This window comes from Cucurbita moschata, unplaced genomic scaffold, assembly GCF_002738365.1.
Source record: "Cucurbita moschata cultivar Rifu unplaced genomic scaffold, Cmos_1.0 Cmo_Scf00046, whole genome shotgun sequence".
In the NCBI taxonomy this organism is placed as follows: Eukaryota; Viridiplantae; Streptophyta; class Magnoliopsida; order Cucurbitales; family Cucurbitaceae; genus Cucurbita; species Cucurbita moschata.
In genome coordinates, this window is record NW_019268562.1 from 1663354 (window position 1) to 1684864 (window position 21511).

Consider the following 21511-nt stretch of genomic DNA (forward strand, 5'->3'; position numbering starts at 1 on the left):
TATGAAATCACGACTTACATACACACACATTTGCTCCCAGGTGAGCTTACATACATACCTATTGACCTGGGCTTCAACTAGCATACACTCATGCTGTTGATATACCATGAAGGGAAGGGAGTGCACATAGTATTGTATACCATGAAGGGAAGGGAGTGCACATAGTATTGTGGTGTATACAATATCGTAAGATACATGTCGGTATACCATGGAGGGAAGGGAGTGCACATAGTATTGTGGTGTATACAATATCGTAAGATACATGTCTGTACTAATCATGACAGAGGTATTTCAGTAAACGTTAAAACATAATAAAGCAAATATAACCAATCGAAAGGAGGACACACTTGCAACCATCACAAGCATGTAGGCTTATTCCCATCGTTAGAAGGAGGGTTTGAACCTCCGACCTTGTGGTTAACAGCCACACGCTCTAACCAACTGAGCTATTCTAGCTAATTATTTGTAATAGCTCAAGCCCACCACACTCTTATAAGGAATGTTTCATCCCCACTCCAACCAATGTTGGATCTAACAATCCACCCTCCTTGGGGGCCCATCGTCCTTGCTGGCACACCGCTTGGTGACTAACTCTAATAGCTTTTGTAATAGCCCAAACCCACCGCTAGCAAATATTGTTTGTTTTTGCCCATTACGTATCGTCATCAGCCTCACAATTCTAAAACGAGTCTACTAGGGAAAGGTTTTCACACTCTTCTAAGGAATGCTTAGTTCCAATTTCCAGCCGCTAAAAAATATTGTCCATTTTTACCCGTAACAAATCGTCGTCAGAATCACAGTTTTAAAACATGCTACTAGAGAGATGTTTACATACACTTATAAGTTATTCTTCATTCTCCTCTCAAACCAATTCGGGATCAGAGTGCATGGGTTCAAATCCCACTTCTGACAACTCAAATAAAGGTAAAATAAAAATACAATAGCATATCATTATTGAAATCAATTGAACTTATTGGAAATTTAAAATTGTCACGACATGATTTTCCAAGCATCTAAGAAAGTTAGTGTTCTTCAAGTTTACCCTTACGCCTGAATCTCAAGGACACTGTGATTTTCTGTTCCGCTTGGGTGCATAGCAAATGGTGAGTTGTGAGCCTCTATCAATATCTCGTTGCTTAATTCCTCAGTTGTTAGAATATATAGGCGTCCTTGACATAACCCTCCATCATCTTAGGATTTAAAGAAATTGTCTACTTGGCCCACTATTAACTGACTCATAATATATATATATATATATATATATATATATATTTATTTATTTATTTATTTATTTATTGTAGGTTTTTGTCTTTTTGTAAGATATTCACAAACTAATCTCGAGTTGCAAGTCATCTGATCTTCCAGGAGTTATATAGTCATATATTACATATTCGCCAACTCACCTATTGCAACTTGAATCCATAGTAGGGGAAATTGTAAGAGCATAACTAAATTACTAGATTTCTAGTATGCTTAGAAGAGTTAAAATGCGTGGCACCAATGGTCGGGAATAGCTTGGATAAGCTAAATAGGACAAAACTGTAATAACTCAATTTTAAAGCCTTCAAGCACAACTATAATAACTCAATTTTCAAGACTTCAAATCATTATTCATGACACATCCCGAAAAAGATAAAATTTCATAAAAATTGGAACGAGATTCGAAAACTAAGGACAACAACTCGTAACACATAGAACTGACTTGACAAAGAAAAAATTTGATAAAAATTAGAACGAGATTCGAAAACTAAGGACAACAACTTGTACACATGGAACTGACGGCTCGGGACGACCCTCCTCTATGACCTTATCCAACAATTAGTGATCACCTAAACAGGAAAAGTAATATCTAGTGCAACTAAATAAGTAACCTACTTGTAGGCGGTAATCGAATCCTTGATCGAGTGAGTTGCCACGGGTTTTTCTCTAGGTTATAGAAAGTTCAGGTGTAGATTATATGTAACGACCTTAGTTTTCTAGGGACCTAAAGTCACTAGAATATGCATGATGTAACTGCTTTATGCGAAAATATTTTTTACATTATGTTTTTGTCTTGAAGCTACCCCTAAAAAGAATACAATATTATTATTAAGAATGCTAGATTAAGACTATGTAACAATGTTAGGAATCACGAACCTACATAATTATATGACATTTTCCACCTTGGTTAGAGGGTTAAATTTTTCCACATACTAAAAAAATGGAATGACCTTAACATTAACAATCATACGCTATAACCAACTAAACTATTCCAACAACTTATGAATATTAGCCTTGATATTGTCTACTTTGACTCATTCCATATCGTCGTCAACCTAACAATTTTAAAACACGTCTAATAGTAAGAGATTTCCACATGCTTATAAGAAATATTTCATCCCCTCCCCAACCGAGGTGGGCACCCCCTTGTGTTCCCAACAACCTCGTTGGCACACCACCCGATGACTAGCTCTTATACAATTTGTTACAAACCAAGCCCACCTCTTTCCGATATTGTCTACTTTTGCTAGTTACGTATCATCATCAGACTCACAATTTTAAAATATGTCTACTAGAAGAGATATCCACAACCTTATAGGAAATGTTTGGTTCTCCTTTCCAATTGCTAGCAAATATTGTTTGTTTTGGCCTATTACGTATCGTCGTAAGTTTAAAAGTTTTAAAACGCGTCTTTTAGGGAGAGATTTTCACACTCCAACCAATATTAGGTCTCAAAATAAATAGTTAGGATGGTTGAGTGGTCGAAGGTGTTAGGAGTCAAGTTTTGGTCCTTGTGAGAGTGCGTGGGTTGAAATCCCACTTTAGACAACTTAGAAAGGCTTTCTTTTATAAAGTGCTATCTTTTATTAAATTGATTCAACAATTCTATTCTATTCAAAAGATGTTTTCCACTACCTTAACGAATGAATTCATTCATATTAGCAGAACCTCTGACCTTGTTGTTAAAGCCCACACGCTCTAACCAATTGAGCTATTCTAGCTAATCATTTGTAAGCCCAAACTTTGTTGTTAATGCCCACACGCTCTAACCAACTGAGCTATTATAGCTAATCATTTATAATAGCTCAAGCCCACCATCAGTAAATATATTCAGCCTTGGCTCGTTACGTATTACTGTCAACTTCACGGTTTTAAAACGCCTCTATTAGGGAGTGGTTTCCACATCCTTATGAGGGATGTTTCTTCCCCTCTCCAACCTATGTTCAATCTCACAATCCATCCACTAACAAATATTGTCCGATTTTGTCCATTACGTATCACATACCAAACAATTCTAAAACGAGTCTACTAGGGAGAGGTTTCCACATCCTTATAAGGAATGTTTCGTTCCCTTTTCCAACTGCTAAAAAATATTGTCCATTTTTTCCCGTTATATATCGCCGTCAGAATCATTTTAAATCACGCCTACTGGAGAGATGTTTAAAGACTTAAAAGTTATACTTCATTCCCCTCTCCAACGAATGCAGGATTAAAGGGTGTGCGTTCAAATCCCACTTCTGACAACTCAAAGAAAGGTAAAATAAAAATACAATCTTATCATTATTGAAATCAATTGAACTCGCTAGAGATTTAAAATGGCCACGACGTGATTTTCCAAGCTTCTACAAAAGTTAGTATTGTTCAAGTTTACCCTTACGCCTGAATCTCAAGGACACTTTGATTTTCTGTACTACCTGAGTGCATAGCAAATGATGAGTTGTGAACCTCTGTCAATATCTCGTTCCTTAATTTCCCCACTGATGGAATACATGGTGAGCCTCTGTCAATATCTCGTTCCTTAATTCCCCCACTGCTAGAATACATAGGCTCCTTAATTCCTCAAATACTGGAATACACTGGCGTCCTTGACATAAACATCCATCATCTTAGGATTTAGAGAAACTGTCCACTAGGCCCTCTGTTAACTGACTCATAATTACCTATATTAAAAAAAATCAGCTCCAAAACGGTAAAAAACGTGAAGTTTGGTGTAAAAAATGTCAAATCGAGCCAAATATGTCATTTTTTAGCCTAGAATTCCGAGAAGCTGAGCTGAAGGGGCCGGTGTATGCAGTAGTGACCCTGTCGTTGAGAGACATTGACACATGAGCAGGTCGTGAAGTGGGTCGAGGCATGGGTCTTGAATGTTCATGCCCCTCTGCCACAATTGTAACATTTGTCGGAGTTACCATCGTTCGCATAGTGACCATATTTGTGACATTTGTAGCACTGAATGTTGGAGTAAATTGATCGGCCCCCTCTTCCTCGACTGCGTCCTCTTCCACGCCAATTTTCTTGACTCCACTATCCCTTCTTCTTATAGTATCCTTCATGACTGCTGCCTTGACCACCATGACCATTTTTACTACTTTCATTGCCACAACCTCTACCTTCAAAATTTTGAGAGTAGAGTACCTTTTCATCTTTGATTGACGCCTTGGTTTGGAGTGCTTGATCGAGTGTTTCCTCCTTCTTCTTACGTTGTTCGTGTGCCTCGAGAGAATCGGCTAGCTCGTCAACTGTGAACGTCGCTAGGTCATTTGACTCTTCTATCGAGCATACAACATTCTCAAAGTTGTTAGTTAATGACCTTAAAATCTTCTCCAAAACCCGCATCTCAGCTAATATTTCTCCATGCCGGTTGAGTTGGTTTACCACAGTATATACATGCATGATGTAGTTAGATACATTTTCTGACTCCTTCATCTTCATGCTCTGCTCTCCAACTTGCCACGAAGAGTTTGGAGACACACTTGCTTGACTCGGTCGATTACTTTGAACACTTTTCCTAAAGTGTCCCACGCTTCTTTTGAAGTAGTTGCATTGGCAAGCTTCTCAAAGGCCGACTCGTCAACGGCTCGGAACAACATGTACAGTGCCCCCTTATCCTTTGATCGCACCTCTTTTAATGTCTTGTTTCGTGTTGCTGTATAACCCATGGTATCTTTTGGTTCTTTTAACCCTTCTTCGACCACCTCCCATGCATCTTGAGAACCGAGAAGAGCTTTCATATGAATGCTCCAATTCTCATATTTTGTCTTCGTTAGTCGTGGTAACAGGATTTGACCCGTCACATTCGTCATTGGCTTGATACCAATTTGTTAAAGAAAACTCACAAATTTGTGAAATAAATCTCACACAGACTAATGATAGAAGAAGACAAAGAACACTTTATTTCTATCTCTTTTTCTTTTTCTCTACTCTGCTTTACTGTTTTACCCTATAAATAACAGATGTATTTACAAGGTCTCCTAAAACTAAATATAGACATCAGAATGACACTGTATTTACTATACGAATGTATTGATAAGGTCTTCTAAAACTAAATATAGACATCAGACTCCGGCCACTACTAAGGTATTTATAAGGTCTTCTAAAACTAAATATAGACATCAACATTTTCGTAACCTAGACATCAGAATGGTTCCCCTACAAAATGTATTTATAAGGTCTTCTAAAACTAAATATAGACATCGACATCAGAATGCCGCCCCTACAAAATGTATTTATAAGGTCTTCTAAAACTAAATATAGACATCAAAATGCAACTGTTTCCTGACCCAGGCATTCTGATATAAACATTAGAATGCAACTGTTTCCTAACGTAGACATCAGAATGCCGCCACTACAAATTATTTATAAGGTCTTCTAAAACTAAATATAGACATCAGAATGCCACTATTTACGTCACTGTTCCTAGACATCAGAATGCCACTATTTACGTCACTGGTCCTAGACATCAGAATGCCACTGTTTCCTAACCCATAAAACATCATTGTTCCTAGACATCAGAATGCCACGATTTCCTAACCCATAAAACCATCAGAATACCACTATTTACGTCATTGTTCCTAGACATCAGAATGCCACGATTTCCTAACCCATAAAACCATCAGAATACCACTATTTACGTCATTGTTCCTAGACATCAGAATGCCACTGTTTCCTAACCCATAAAACGTCACTGTTCCTAGACATCAGAATGCCACTTTTTCCTAACCCATAAAACATCACTATTCCTAGACATCAAAATGTCACTGTTTCCTAACCCATAAAACGTCACTATTCCTAGACATCAGAATGCCCTCTTTCTTAACCCATAAAACGTCACAGTTCCTAGACATCAGAATGTCACTATTTCCTAACCCATAAAACATCACTGTTCCTAGACATCAGAATGCAACTGTTTCCTAACCCATAAACGTCACTGTTCCTAGACATCAGAATGCAACTGTTTCCTAACCCATTAAATGTCACTGTTCCTAGACATCAGAATGCAACTGTTTCCTAACCCATAAAACGTCACTGTTCCTAGACATCAGAACGCCACTGTTTCCTATCCCATAAAACGTCACTGTTCCTAGACATCATAATGCCACTCTTTCCTAACCCATAAAAACGTCACAGTTCCTACACATCAGAATGCCACTCTTTCCTAACCCATAAAACGTCACTGTTCCTAGACATCAGAATGCAACTGTTTCCTAACCCATAAAACGTCACTGTTCCTAGACATCAGAATGCAACTGTTTCCTAGCCCATAAAACGTCACAGTTCCTAGACATCAGAATGCCACTTTTTCCTAACCCATAAAATGTCACTGTTTCTAGACATCAGAATGCCACTGTTTCCAAACCCATACAACATCACTATTCCTATACATCCGAATGCCACTCTTTCCTAACCCATAAAACATCACTGTTCCTAGACATCATTATGCAACTGTTTCCTAACCCATAAAACGTCACTGTTCGTAGACATCAGAACGCCACTGTTTCCTATTCCATAAAACGTCACTGTTCCTAGACATCAGAATGCCACTGTTTCCTAACCCATAAAACGTCACAGTTCCTAGACATCAGAATGCCACTCTTTCCTAACCCATAAAACGTCACTGTTCCTAGACATCAGAATGCCACTTTTTCCTAACCCATAAAACGTCACTGTTCCTAGACATCAGAATGCCACTCTTTCCTAACCCATAAAACGTCATTGTTCCTAGACATCAGAATGGCACTGTTTCCTAACCCATAAAACGTCACAGTTCCTACACATCAGAATGCCACTCTTTTCTAACCCATAAAACGTCACTGTTCCTAGACATCAGAATGCAACTGTTTCCTAACCCATAAAACGTCACTGTTCCTAGACATCAGAATGCAACTGTTTCCTAACCCATAAAACGTCACTGTTCCTAGACATCAGAATGCAACTGTTTCCTAACCCATAAAACGTCACTGTTCCTAGACATCAGAATGCCACTTTTTCCTAACCCATAAAACGTCACAGCTCGTATTATTTTCTCGTATGTTTTTCCTTGGCGACATTGTCTTCTTTTTATAAAAATAGAGTAAACATAAATAATTTGATTTTTTTTTTTTTACTTCGGTAATGTTACCTAGAATATTCAAATAAATTTTTAAAAAATATGGATGGGAAAAACTTATTAAATAAGTATCTTTTTAACGTTAAATTTGTTTCAAAATAACCTTTCTGTGAAATCTATTATAGTAGGATAGGAATGAGTGAAGAAGAATGGTTGAATAATTGTACAAATCATCTAATAATTTAATTAATTTTATTGCGTTGAAACCCTATCAAATATAGAACTAAAAACAAAGACACAATATTATTCGTTTTATAGTTCATATATTAATGACACACAAATCTTTACAAATTTGTGGTCCCATGGTCTAGTGGTTAGGACATTGGACTTTGAATCCAGTAACTCGAGTTCAAATTTGGGTGGGACCTCTTTTTTTTTTTAAAGATGTTTGTGCACAAATAGTAAGAGGAAGCTTTGAGGTTGTACAAGGCAAAGTGGTCAATGATTGGATACTTCGGTGGGACGTTTTTTTTTTTAAAGATGTTTATGCACAAATAGTAAGAGGAAGCTTTGAGGTTGTACGAGGCAAAGTGGTCAATGATTGGATACTTTAGCAAGATTTGGAGTCTGTGTGACTTAAAAAATAAAGTAATACATATAGACTAATCAAGTCATGATCTAGTTAAAGGAAAAAACTAAATCACCTGTAAGAAATTAAGAAGGTTTGAATTCATGTTGAATGTTATATCTAAGTTATTCCAACATTAATACCAACACGAGATCTGAGTTAGAATGATGTTGTTGGGCTCACTAATTTCCCATAGCTTAAGTAATTTTTATGAATCAGATATTGAACAAAGGTTTCTAGACTTATTTTATAATAGTGTTCATATCGATTAGGAGGCTAATCAGAGACAAAAAAGATAACAAGATGAGCCCTTAAGCCAACTTGATACCTCTATTCAAAGAGGGTGGATTGTGAGATCCCACAACAGTTGGAGAGCCCTTAAGCCAACTTGATACCTCTATTCAAAGAGGGTGGATTGTGAGATCCCACAACAGTTGGAGAGGGAATAAGCCAACTTGATACCTCTATTCAAAGAGGGTGGATTGTGAGATCCCACAACAGTTGGAGAGGGAAACATCCAACTTGATACCTCTATTCAAAGAGGGTGGATTGTGAGATCCCACAACAGTTGGAGAGGGAAACATTGTTTATAAGGGTGTGATTCAAAGAGGGTGGATTGTGAGATCCCACAACAGTTGGAGAGGGAAACATTGTTTATAAGGGTGTGAAAATTTCTCTATGCGTTTTAAAAGCATAAGGTAATCCCGAGAATCAAAAGAAGATAATACCTGCATGGGCCAATTTCATTAATTCTCAATAATGATATATTTAATGATACTAGAAGATAATCACTTATAGTTTTAAGTTTATTAGGCATAAAATTATGTAAGCAAAACTCGATTGACTGAATGAGGAGCTACCAATCTACAATGTGCATAAAGCCTATGGTCTATTAGCTTAGTTGGTTAGAACGTCATGCTAATAATGTGAAGGTCATTGGTTTGACACTTGCATGGGCCAATTTCATTTCTTCTTAATAATATCTTTTCATGATAGGGGTTACAACATTACGAACTTTAAAGATAATGACTTAAAGTTTTAAGTTTATTATGCATAAAATTATGTAACCTAAACTCGATTGACTAAATTAAGAACTATTGATCTACAATATGCATAAAACTTATGGCCTATTACCTTAGTTGGTTAGAGCATCGTGCTAATAACGCAAAGGTAGTAGGTTCGACACTTGCATGGGCCAATTTCATTAATTTTTAATAATATCTTTTCATGATACGAGTTAAAACACTGTGAACTTTTTTTTAAAGTTTATTATGCATAAAGTTTAAAGTTTATTATGCATAAAGTTATGTAAACGAAACTTGATTGACTTATTTAGGAGCCAACGATCTATAATGTGCATAAAACCTATGCCCTATTAGCTCAGTTGGTTAATTGTTGTGTTAATAATGTGAAGGTTGTAGGTTTGACACTATAATGACTTGAAGTTTTAATTTTATTATGCATAAAATTATGTAACCTAAACTCGATTGACTAAATTAGGAGCTATTGATCTACAATGTGCATAAAACCTATGGCCTATTAGCTCAGTTGGTTAGAGCGTCGTGCTAATAACGCGAAGGTCGCAGGTTCGACACCTGCATGGGCCAATTTCATTAATTTTTAATGATATCTTTTCATGATACGAGTTAAAAAGACGGATCTGAGCCGATATGTTCTCCTACGAAGGATGACATTGGTGGATTTCTGAGAGTCCATTCCTCAACAAGAAGGATCTGAGCCGTTCGATATGAAGGAGGTAAATGACTTTCACACCTTTTTCTTTTCGATATGTTCTACTATGAAGGATGATATTTGTAGATTTCTGAGAGTCCATTCCGGAACAAGAAGGATCTGAGCCGTTCGATATGAAGGAGGTAAATGACTTTCACACCTTTTTCTTTTCGATATGTTCTGCTATGAAGGATGATATTTGTAGATTTCTGAGAGTCCATTCCGGAACAAGAAGGATCTGAGCCGTTCGATATGAAGGAGGTAAATGACTTTCACACCTTTTTCTTTTCGATATGTTCTGCTATGAAGGATGATATTTGTAGATTTCTGAGAGTCCATTCCGGAACAAGAAGGATCTGAGCCGTTCGATATGAAGGAGGTAAATGACTTTCACACCTTTTTCTTTAGATATGAACCGTTCGATATGTTCTTCTATGAAGCATGAAACTCTGGATTTCTGAGAGTCCTTTAAGGAAGAAGGAGGTAAATGAATTGACTTTAAAGGCAAAATTCATCAATGCAAAGGTCAGTAGAGAAAATTTTCCGGCAAGCCATATGTCAACTTGCGGGAGGGAAAGCGCATCAGACAGCCTGAGGGACACGTATTGACGATTAGGTGGAATAATGCGTCAGGCACGTTGTAAAGTGACGCGTCTCCACTCGATATGCGACACGCAGTAGCTCTTCCGACCCACGCCCACGTCTAACCCAGTTTGACTCGAAGGATGTTTGACCCGATCCGCATGGTGCCACGCTTCAATGTAAAGAATTTCACTTCCTAGCGCACACCTCCGGTTTTGAACCCACGACTCATCAGCAACTGACCTCTCTTTCTTCACAACTTCTTCAATTCTCTTCACAAGCTCAGAAATTACCTTCCCATTCTCTTCCTTCTCCTATTTCAGATAGGAAGAACTCTCACTCAGCTCCCCCACTTCCTCCTCTAACCTTTCAATCTCTATTTCTAAAAGCTTTCTTTTCTTTTCCAATCTCTACTTTGTCCTTCAAAAGGCGCTCGTTTAGCGATTTCAACGTCTTCAACTGAGACTTCTCCACAGATTTATCCACAGTAGATTTTGGTTGTTGCTCTAAATCTCTATTCTCCTTCTGATGATCTGGAAGTTTCTTTGGCTCGTTCGCCGATCGCGTGTTCAATCCAGATTCCTTCTTCGATTTTCTCGTTTCCGATATCGCGATTTTGCCAAATCCGCTACGTATCCCCTCATTTCCAACGGCTTCCACCACCTCACAACTACCACCATCATATTTTGCTCCATCGTGTTCTGTCGCTTTCAGATCTTCATTTTGAGCCATAAGAGAAGACCTTCGTTTGTTGCGTCATCCAAGGCTAGGTTGATTGTTCCTTCCACCTTTTTATCAGCTCGACAATCTTTTGCAAATTGCCCCTCTGCCACAATTGTAACATTTGTCGGAGTTACAATCGTTCGCATAATGACCATATTTGTGACATTTGTAGCACTGAATGTTGGAGTAAATTGATCGACCGCCTCTTCCTCGACTGCGTCCTCTTCCACGCCAATTTGCTTGGCTCAACTGTCCCTTCTTCTTATAGTATCCTTCATGACTGTTACCTTGACCACCATGACCATTTTTACTACTTTCACGGCCAACACCTATACCTTCAAAATTTTTAGAGTAGAGTACCTTTTCATCTTTGATTGACGCCTGGTTTGAAGTGCTTGATTGAGTGTTTCCTCCTTCTTCTTCTTACGTTGCTCGTGTGCCTTGAGAGAACCAGCTAGCTCATCGACTATGAACGTCGTTAGGTTCTTTAACTCTTCTATCGCGCATACAACATTCTCAAAGTTGTTGGTTAATGACCTTAAAATCTATTCCAAAACCTGCGTCTCGGCTAACATTTCTTCATTTCGGTTGAGTTGGTTTACCACAGTTTGTACATGCGTGATGTAGTCAGATACACCTTCTGACTCCTTCATCTTCATGCTCTCCTACTTGCCACGAAGAGTTTGGAGACGCACTTGCTTGACTCGGTCAATTCTTTTGAACACTTTTCCTAAAGTGTCCCACACTTCTTTTAAAGTAGTTGCACTGGCAAGCTTCTCAAAGCCCGACTCGTTAACGACTCAGAACAACATGTATAGTGCCCCCTTATCCTTTGATCGCACCTCTTTTAACGCCTTGTTTCGTGTCGCTGTATAACCCGTGGTATCTTTTGGTTCTTCTAACCCTTCTTCGACTACCTCCCATGCATCTTGAGAACCGAGAAAAGCTTTCATATGAATGCTCCAATTCTCGCAGTTTGTCTTCGTTAGTCGCAGTAGCGGCATTTGACCCGTCACATTCGTCATTGACTTGATACAAATTTATTAAAGAAAACTCATAAATTTGTGAAATAAATATCACACACACTAACGAAAGAAGAAGACAAAGAACACTCTGTTTATTTTAAAAAAACAATCCTCTATTGCTTCTCTGTTTCTTTATTTTTTTTCTCTTCTCTGCTTTACGGTTTTACCATGGTAATAACAAATGTATTTATAAGGTCTGCTAAAACTAAATATAGACATCAAGATGCCACTGTTTCCTAACCCATAAAAAGTCATTGTTCTTCTAACATTCTTGGCCTTTCATCTCCAACACTCTTGGCCTTTTCCTCTAAGACTGACTCTTGGATTTAAAACCCACTAAAATTCTCCATGGGGAATCCGATCCCTGCCGCTTCCTTGCGTTGAATCCCTTACCCTGATCCCCACACAAATAAATAGAGAGTTTCGTGGAAAAAGGGAATGAAATAAATGGTGGGGATGATGACAGGGAATGGACATCGCTACATGTGGCCCCTGCACATGTCGTGTTTTATGATTGTATGACATATACTATGTTATGTATATGCTATGATATACGATATGTTGCATACAAGTTACGCTATGATATCATATACACTATTCTAGGACTAAGAGAAATTAGAAAATCATGTATTGTTAATTATTAAAAATATGAAATGAATCAAGTATTTATATCTCATAGGAACACTATGCTAGGAATAGATTTATGTAAACCAAACTCGATTGACTGGATTAGGAGCTAATGATCTATAATGTACATAAAACCTATGACCTATCAGCTCAGTTGGTTAGGTTGTTGTGCTAATAACGTGAAGGGTTGTAGGTTCGACAAATACATAGGCTAAATTTTATTAATTCTTAATAATATCTTTTCATGATACGGGGTTACAACACTACGAACTTGATAATGACTTGAAGTTTTAATTTTATTATGCATAAAATTATGTAACCTAAACTCGATTGACTAAATTAGGAGCTATTGATCTACAATGTGCATAAAACCTATGGCCTATTAGCTCAGTTGGCTAGAGCATCGTGCTAATAATGCGAAGGTCGTAGGTTCGACACTTGCATGGGCCAATTTTATTAATTTTTAATGATATCTTTTCATGATACGAGTTAAAACACTTAGAACTTTAAAAGGTAAACGAAACTCGATTGACTGGATTAGGAGCTAACGATCTATAATGTACATAAAACCTATGACCTATTAGCTCAGTTGGTTAGTTGTCGTGCTAATAACGTGAAGGTTGTAGGTTCGAAAATTACATATTTTTAGGAACAAGGAGGTAAATGAACTGACTTTGAAGGCAAGATTAAGTGTAGTCAGGAGAGAACATTAACTTGCGGGAGGGAAAGCGCGTCAAACGGCCTGAGGGGCACGTGTTGACGATTTGGTGGAATAACGCTCAAGCACATTGTAAAGTGACGCGGCTCCACTCGATATGCGCGACACGCGGTAGCTCTTCCGACCCACGCCCACATCTAACCCAGTTTGACTCAAAGGATGTTCGACTCGATCCGCATGGTGCCACGCTTCAATGTAAAGAATTTCACTTCCCAGCGCTCACCTCCAGTTTTGTACCCACCATTCATCAGCAGAAATTACCTTCCCATTCTCTAACCTTTCAATTTCCACTTCTAAAAGCTTTCTTTTCTTTTTCAATGTCTACTTTCTCCTTCAAAAGGCATCTCGTTCGACGATTTCAACGTCTGCAACTTAGACTTCTCCACAGATTTATCCACGACAGATTTTGGTTGTTGCTCTAAATCTCTGTTCTCCTTCTGATGATCTGGAAGTTTCTTTGGCTTGTTCGCCGATCGCGTGTTCAATCCAGATTCCTTCTTCGATTTTCTAGTCTCCAATATCGCGATTTTGCCAAATCCGCTGCATATCCCCTCATTTCCAACGGATTCCACCACCTCATAACTACCACCATCATATTTTTCTACACGTGTTCTTTCGCTTTCCGATCTTCATTTTGAGCCATCAACAGAAGACCTTCATTTGTTGCGTCATCCAAGGCTAGGTTGATTGTTTCTTTCACCTTTTTATCGACTCAAGAATCTTTTGCAAAATGCCCCTCTGCCACAATTGTAACATTTGTCGGAGTTGAAATCGTTCGCATAGTGTACATATTTGTGACATTTGTAGCACTGAATGTTGGAGTAAATTGATCGGTCACCTCTTCCTCGACTGCGTCCTCTTCCACGCCAATTTGCTTGGCTTGACTATCCCTTCTTCTTATAGTATCCTTCATCATTTTTGCCTTGATCACCATGAAAATTTTTACTACTTTCACGGCCACAACCTCTACCTTCAAAATTTTTAGAGTAGAGTACCTTTTCATCTTTGATTGACGCCTTGGTTTGAAGTGCTTGATCGAGTCTTTCCTACTTCTTCTTCTTACGTTGCTCGTGTTCCTCGAGAGAACCGGCTAGCTCATCGACTATGAACGTTGCTAGGTCATTTGACTCTTCTATCGCGCATACAACATTCTCAAAGTTGTTGGTTAATGACCTTAAAATCTTCTCCAAAACCCGCGGCTCAGCTAACATTTCTCCATTTCGGTTGAGTTGGTTTACCACAGTATGTAAATGCATGATAGTCAGATACATTTTCTGACTCCTTCATCTTCATGTTCTCTAACTTACCACGAAGAGTTTGGAGACGCACTTGCTTGACTCGGTCGATTCCTTTGAACATTTTTCCTAAACTGTCCCACGATTCTTTTGAAGTAGTTGCACTGGCAAACTTCTCAAAGCCCGACTCGTCAATGACTCAGAACAACATGTACAGTGCCCCTTATCCTTTGATCGCACCTCTTTTGGTTCTTCTAACCCTTCTTCGACCACCTCCCATGCATCTTGAGAACCGAGAAGAGCTTTCATATGAATTCTCCAATTCTCATATTTTGTCTTCGATAGTCATGGTAGATGCATTTGACCTGTCACATTCGCCATTGGCTTGATACCAATTTGTTAAAGAAAACTCACAAATTTGTGAAATAAATCTCACACAAACTAATGATAGAAGGAGACAAAGAACACTCTGTTTATTTGAAAATAGTTCTTCTATTGCTTCTCTGTATCTTTATTTTTTTTTCTCTCTACGCTTTACCATTTTACAATAGAAATAACAAATGTATTAGGTCTTCGAAAACTAAATATAGACATCAGGATGCCATTGTTTCCTGACCCATAAAAAGTCATTGTTCCTTTAAAGATTCTTGGCCTTTCATCTTCAACACTCCGGGCCTTTTCCTCTAAGACTGACTCTTGGATTCAAAACCCACTAAAATTCTCCATGGGGAATCCGATCCCTACGATTTCCTTGCGATGAATCCCTTACCCTGGTCCCCACACAAATAAATAGAGGATTTCGTGGAAACGGAGAATGAAATAGATGGTGGGGATGATGACAGGGAATGGACATCGCAACTTGTGGCCCCGGCATATGTCGTGTTTTATGATTGTATGACATATACTATGTTATGTATATGCTATGATATACAATATGTTGCATTAAAGTTACGCTATGATATCATATACACTATTGAAGGATTATGTTATGTCATAGAACAATGTTATGGTTTGCTGTTATTTGGTGCATGATCCTTCCATGTATCATTTCATGTAAACTATGTTAATATGTACACTCTATGACTATGAGACATTAGAAAATTAGGTATTGTTAATTATTAAAAATATGAAATGAATCAAGTATTTATCTCTCATAGAAACACTATGCTAGGAATAGATTGGAGGTATGACTAGCGCAATGAATATATGTCATGCTTTAATGTTATGGGACCTCATGCATTTTGTATACCACGTGCATCGAGATACTTCTATATTATGTTTAGTACACACTATGCCTATGTATTGTCAATCATGAACAATATGACAAGAATCAAGTATGTATGTCTCATAGGAACGTTATGTCGTGTTTTAATGTTAGGGATCTCATGCATTTTATATGGGAGGTGCATCGGGATACTTCCCCATTATGATCAGTACAAATACATACCTTACAATATTTATGTTCTTTATGATATTATGTGGGTCTTTTGCCTTCATGGTATTTGGTAGTGTGAGTGTGCACAAGCTCGACGAGGTAGACCTATAGAATACTCTTATACCAACCCACCTGGTGGTTAATGTACACATTCATGGGTCGTGTGTAAGGAAGTACAACATATTCAACTCTGCTCGGATTGAAAAGCAAAGCCCAAGCCCACGTCACAATGTATTTATGAAAGGATAGGTCCCATTATATTTCATGTTATTCATATTCCGACACTAACAGTGAGATTACTTACTGAGTATTTATTAAAGTACTCAAACCACATGCTATTCTTATTTTAAAGTAAAGGTAAGATACCCATTTACGAATGACAATATTGCGTTGAAGGCCAAGGAACCAAAGTTAGGGTAGTTACATTCATATTATTTTTAATGATCCTTAGATTAGATGAGGGCATTGTTTTATTTTTATTTAAACTAATGTTATCCATTTTCCACTATGTTGTTCATAACAATATTGTTTTAATGAGTTCATTATGAACATTGAAGTCCATAGCACCATTTATGAAATGTTGTAAATGAATTCTTTCATGCATAGTAAAGTCATGTATGCTGTGACGATAGTGTTTAATAGAAAAATAGAGTAGTTGGTTATAAGAACCATGAATAAAAAGGGGATAAAAATCTGTGTCCTCTGACCGGTGTAGATAGTTTTTACTGATTATCTAGAAATTTCAATCTCAAAATCATAGTGATTCTCAAGCTCTCAATGTCGGTTTAAGCTTCCCCTATAAAGTTGAAAGTTTAGGCAATAGTTTGGAACAAGAATCGAGCTCCCAATAGTAGGCAATAAGCATTTAGATTTTGGGTCTCGTGATTTTGGGTCTCGTACTCTCAGATTTCTTCCAAATTCGGGAGCAATTCTACACCATTTTTGTAACGGATCAGATCAAAAAAAAAAAAAAACGGAAGTTCGCCGAAGTTTTCGTTCGCACACAACCCACAAAGGGCGGCCGATGTCTGGGTCACCATAGAAACCAAACCCAACCTTCAGCCACCTCGAAGATACCTGTAGAGAAGAAAAAAAAGTGAAAAACTAGAAAGACGTCAAAACCTCCGTTCTACACAACGAAAGTAATCCCAGAGACTTTTACACACACTAGGGGTAGATTTAGACCAATCCTACACGTTGTACACCGCCTAAAGTTCCAAGAAATTTACTTTAAGATCGTTTCCTTTTCGTTTGTTTCGAGAAATATATCGATCAATTCTGATTCTTTCTTTTTCTATTGATTCTTTTCCGATTGAGATGTATGGATCCATGGGCTTATGGTTTATACATTCGTTTTAGTCTCGACTCTAGGAATATCTTTTTTCGCGAACCGTCTAAAGTTCCAACTTAAAAGGTGAAATGATTTCGCATTATCTCAATTGAAGTACTGAGCCTCACAATAATCCCATAGACTTTTACACACACCAGAGGTAGATTTAGACGAATCCTACACGTTGTACACCGTCGGGCAAGGGAGACAGAGTGTCGGATTTCCAAACCCTCTTAGATCTGGGAGTATTAGGCCTTTACGAACCAAACACATACCAAAAAAGAAATTAGGGGGAGAAGGAGATTTGGAAACGAAGAAAAAAATTGGGAAAAAGGACGTCAAAACGATGTTACCGAGGTGAGAGAGAGGTTGCCAGAAAATCGGTGAGTAACCGGGCGAAGGAGACTAAGTGATAAGATAAGGAATCACTACAAGGGGAGTAAGATTCGGATTACCTTGTTGATCGAATATCTCAAGCAAAGAACACTTTGTTTGAGATTCGAATCACTCCAGAAGCAAGATCGATCATGTCTAGCTTCAATGATTCTTGTTGATCAAATATCTCAAGACAAGAACACTTGATTGAGATTCGAATCACTCCACAAGCAAGATTGATCATGTCGAGCTTGAATGATTCTACATGCAACCTAAACTACATAGAGTTGCAAAGAAACTTAGCCATTGGCTAAAGAAAAGCACAAATGCTTCTTTCGATATATCTTCAAAGTCTTATTACAAATACAACATAGATGGCTTTATATAGCCTCAAAATGAAAGCATTCTAAAAGTTGTAACATTCACACTTTATGGCTATAATTAGCCATTATGTAAATATAACCGAAATTAAATAAAAAGTCTTAAAACACAATAACTCTAAATTATAACCCACCCAAAATTTACAACAATCAAACTTTATTCTTCTTCAATGTAGCATGAATTGAAACATCTTTTGATAATTTTGACAACCTTTTCTTCACATCTTCATTGAAGCATATTGTATGATTGATGTCTCTTGGTTCATATCATTCTCCACTTCTTCAAGAGGATTCGTCCTCGAATCTATTTGTGAAACTTTGCTGCAAAAAATAAGTTATGGAAATACAAAGGACCTCACAACACTCTCTCAGGTGTATACACTCAAGGAATTTTAGGCCACTCTGTTTGCACTCATTTACACAAATGAAGCTCTCATTCTCACCTCTCAAAATTTTAAATAGAGAAAAATTGAATTTTGAACTTTGGGTCGATTAAAAACTAAAAAGATGAAAAATAAATAAAAATTAAATTGAGAAGAAACTCAAAGGAAACATATATCCGATCTTGAGCCTGAAGCTCTGATACCAAATGATAAGATAAGGAATCAATACAAGGGGAATAAGATTCGGATTACCTTGTCGATCGAATATCTCAAGCCAAGAACACTTTGTTTGAGATTCGAATCACTCCAGAAGCAAGATCGATCATGTCTAGCTTCAATGATTCTTGTTGATCAAATATCTCAAACACTTGTTTGAGATTCGAATCACTCCACAAGCAAGATTGATCATGTCGAGCTTGAATGATTCTACATGCAATCTAAACTACATAGAATTGCAAAGAAACTTAGCCATTGGCTAAAGAAAAGCACAAATGCATCTTTTGATAATTTTGACAACCTTTTCTTCACATCTTCATTGAAGCATACTCCCCTTGTAGTGATTCTTTATCTTATCATTTGGTATCAGAGCTTCAGGCTCAAGATCGGATATATGTTTCCTTTGCGTTTCTTTTCAATTTGTTTTTTTTTTTTTATCTTTTTAGTTTTTAATCGATCCAAAATAAATNTTTCTTTTCAATTTGTTTTTTTTTTTTTATCTTTTTAGTTTTTAATCGATCCAAAATAAAAAAATTCAATCTGGGCTCTACTAAAAAATTTGAGAGGTAAGAATGAAAGCTTCATTTGTGTAAAAGAGTGTTGTGAGGTCCGTCGTATTTCCATAACTTATTTTTTGCAGCAAAGTTACACAAATAGATTCGAGGACGAATCCTCTTGAAGAAGTGGAGAATGATATGAACCAAGAGACATCAATCATACAATATACTTCAATGAAGATGTGAAGAAAAGGTTGTCAAAATTATCAAAAAGATGTTTCAATTCATGCTACATTGAAGAAGAATAAAGTTTGATTGTTGTAAATTTTGGGTGGGTTATAATTTAGAGTAATTTAGAGTTATTGTATTTTAAGACTTTTTATTTAATTTCGGTTACATTTACATAATGGCTAATTATGGCCATAAAGTAGGAATGTTACAACTTTTGGAATACCTTTAGTAGTTTCATTTTTTAGGCTATATAAAGCCATGTATGTTGTATTTGTAAGGAAGACTTAGAAGATATATCGAAAGAAGCATTTGTGCTTTTCTTTAGCCAATGGCTAAGTTTCTTTGCAACTCTATGTAGTTTAGGTTGCATGTAGAATCATTCAAGCTCGACATGATCAATCTTGCTTGTGGAGTGATTCGAATCTCAAACAAGTGTTCTTGTCTTGAGATATTTGATCAACAAGAATCATTGAAGCTAGACATGATCGATCTTGCTTCTGGAGTGATTCGAATCTCAAACAAAGTGTTCTTGGCTTGAGATATTCGATCAACAAGGTAATCCGAATCTTATTCCCCTTGTATTGATTCCTTATCTTATCATTTGGTATCAGAGCTTCAGGCTCAAGATCGGATATATGTTTCCTTTGCGTTTCTTCTCAATTTGTTTTTTTTTTTTCATCTTTTTAGTTTTTAATCGACCCAAAGTTCAAAATTCAATCTTTGCTCTATTTAAAATTTTGAGAGGTGAGAATGAGAGCTTCATTTGTGTAAATGAGTGCAAACAGAGTGGCCTAAAATTCCTTGAGTGTATACACGTGAGAGAGTGTTGTGAGGTCCTTTGTATTTCCATAACTTATTTTTTGCAGCAAAGTTTCACAAATAGATTCGAGGACGAATCCTCTTGAAGAAGTGGAGAATGATATGAACCAAGAGACATCAATCATACAATATACTTCAATGAAGATGTGAAGAAAAGGTTGTCAAAATTATCAAAAAGATGTTTCAATTCATGCTACATTGAAGAAGAATGAAGTTTGATTGTTGTAAATTTTGGGTGGGTTACAATTTAGAGTTATTGTATTTTAAGACTTGTTATTTAATTTCGGTTACATTTACATAATGGCTAATTATGGCCATAAAGTGTGAATGTTACAACTTTTGGAATGTTTCATTTTGAGGCTATATAAAGCCATCTATGTTGTATTTGTAATAAGACTTAGAAGATATATCGAAAGAAGCATTTGTGCTTTTCTTTAGCCAATGGCTAAGTTTCTTTGCAACTCTATGTAGTTTAGGTTGCATGTAGAATCATTCAAGCTCGACATGATCAATCTTGCTTGTGAATGTTACAACTTTTGGAATGCCTTTAATAGTTTCATTTTGAGGCTATATAAAGCCATCTATGTTGTATTTTGTAAGGAGACTTGAAAAATATAGTAAAAGAAGCATTTGTGCTTTTCTTTAGCCAATGGCTAATTTTCTTTGCAATTCTATGTAGTTTAGATTGCATGTAGAATCATTCAAGCTCGACATGATCAATCTTGCTTGTGGAGTGATTCGAATCTCAAACAAGTGTTTGAGATATTTGATCAACAAGAATCATTCAAGCTAGACATGATCGATCTTGCTTGTGGAGTGATTCGAATCTCAAACAAGTGTTCTTTGCTTGAGATATTCGATCAACAAGGTAATCCGAATCTTACTCTCCTTGTAGTGATTCCTTATCTTATCATTTCTTTTGATAATTTTGACAATCTTTTCTTCACATCTTCATTGAAGCATATTGTATGATTGATGTCTCTTGGTTCATATCATTCTCCACTTCTTCAAGAGGATTCGTCCTCGAATCTATTTGTGAAACTTTGCTGCAAAAAATAAGTTATGGAAATACAAAGGACCTCACAACACTCTCTCACGTGTATACACTCAAGGAATTTTAGGCCACTCTGTTTGCACTCATTTACACAAATGAAGCTCTCATTCTCACCTCTCAAAATTTTAAATAGAGCAAAGACTGAATTTTGAACTTTGGGTCGATTAAAAACTAAAAAGATGAAAATAAATAAAAATTAAATTGAGAAGAAACGCA

At 37.0% G+C, this 21511-nt stretch overlaps 4 non-coding genes across 4 annotated transcripts; 3 read left to right on the forward strand and 1 right to left on the reverse strand.

Moving 5' to 3' along the window:
• Nucleotides 1–382: 382 nt before the first annotated feature.
• TRNAN-GUU lies at nt 383–456 on the reverse strand. The gene has a single exon. It is a non-coding gene; the product is annotated as a tRNA-Asn (tRNA).
• A 7206-nt stretch (nt 457–7662) lies between these two features.
• Nucleotides 7663–7734, forward strand: TRNAQ-UUG. Its single transcript has one exon. It is a non-coding gene; the product is annotated as a tRNA-Gln (tRNA).
• A 1733-nt stretch (nt 7735–9467) lies between these two features.
• TRNAI-AAU lies at nt 9468–9541 on the forward strand. The gene has a single exon. It is a non-coding gene; the product is annotated as a tRNA-Ile (tRNA).
• Nucleotides 9542–12998: 3457 nt separating this feature from the next.
• Nucleotides 12999–13072, forward strand: TRNAI-AAU. The gene has a single exon. It is a non-coding gene; the product is annotated as a tRNA-Ile (tRNA).
• The last annotated feature ends 8439 nt before the right edge of the window (nt 13073–21511 follow it).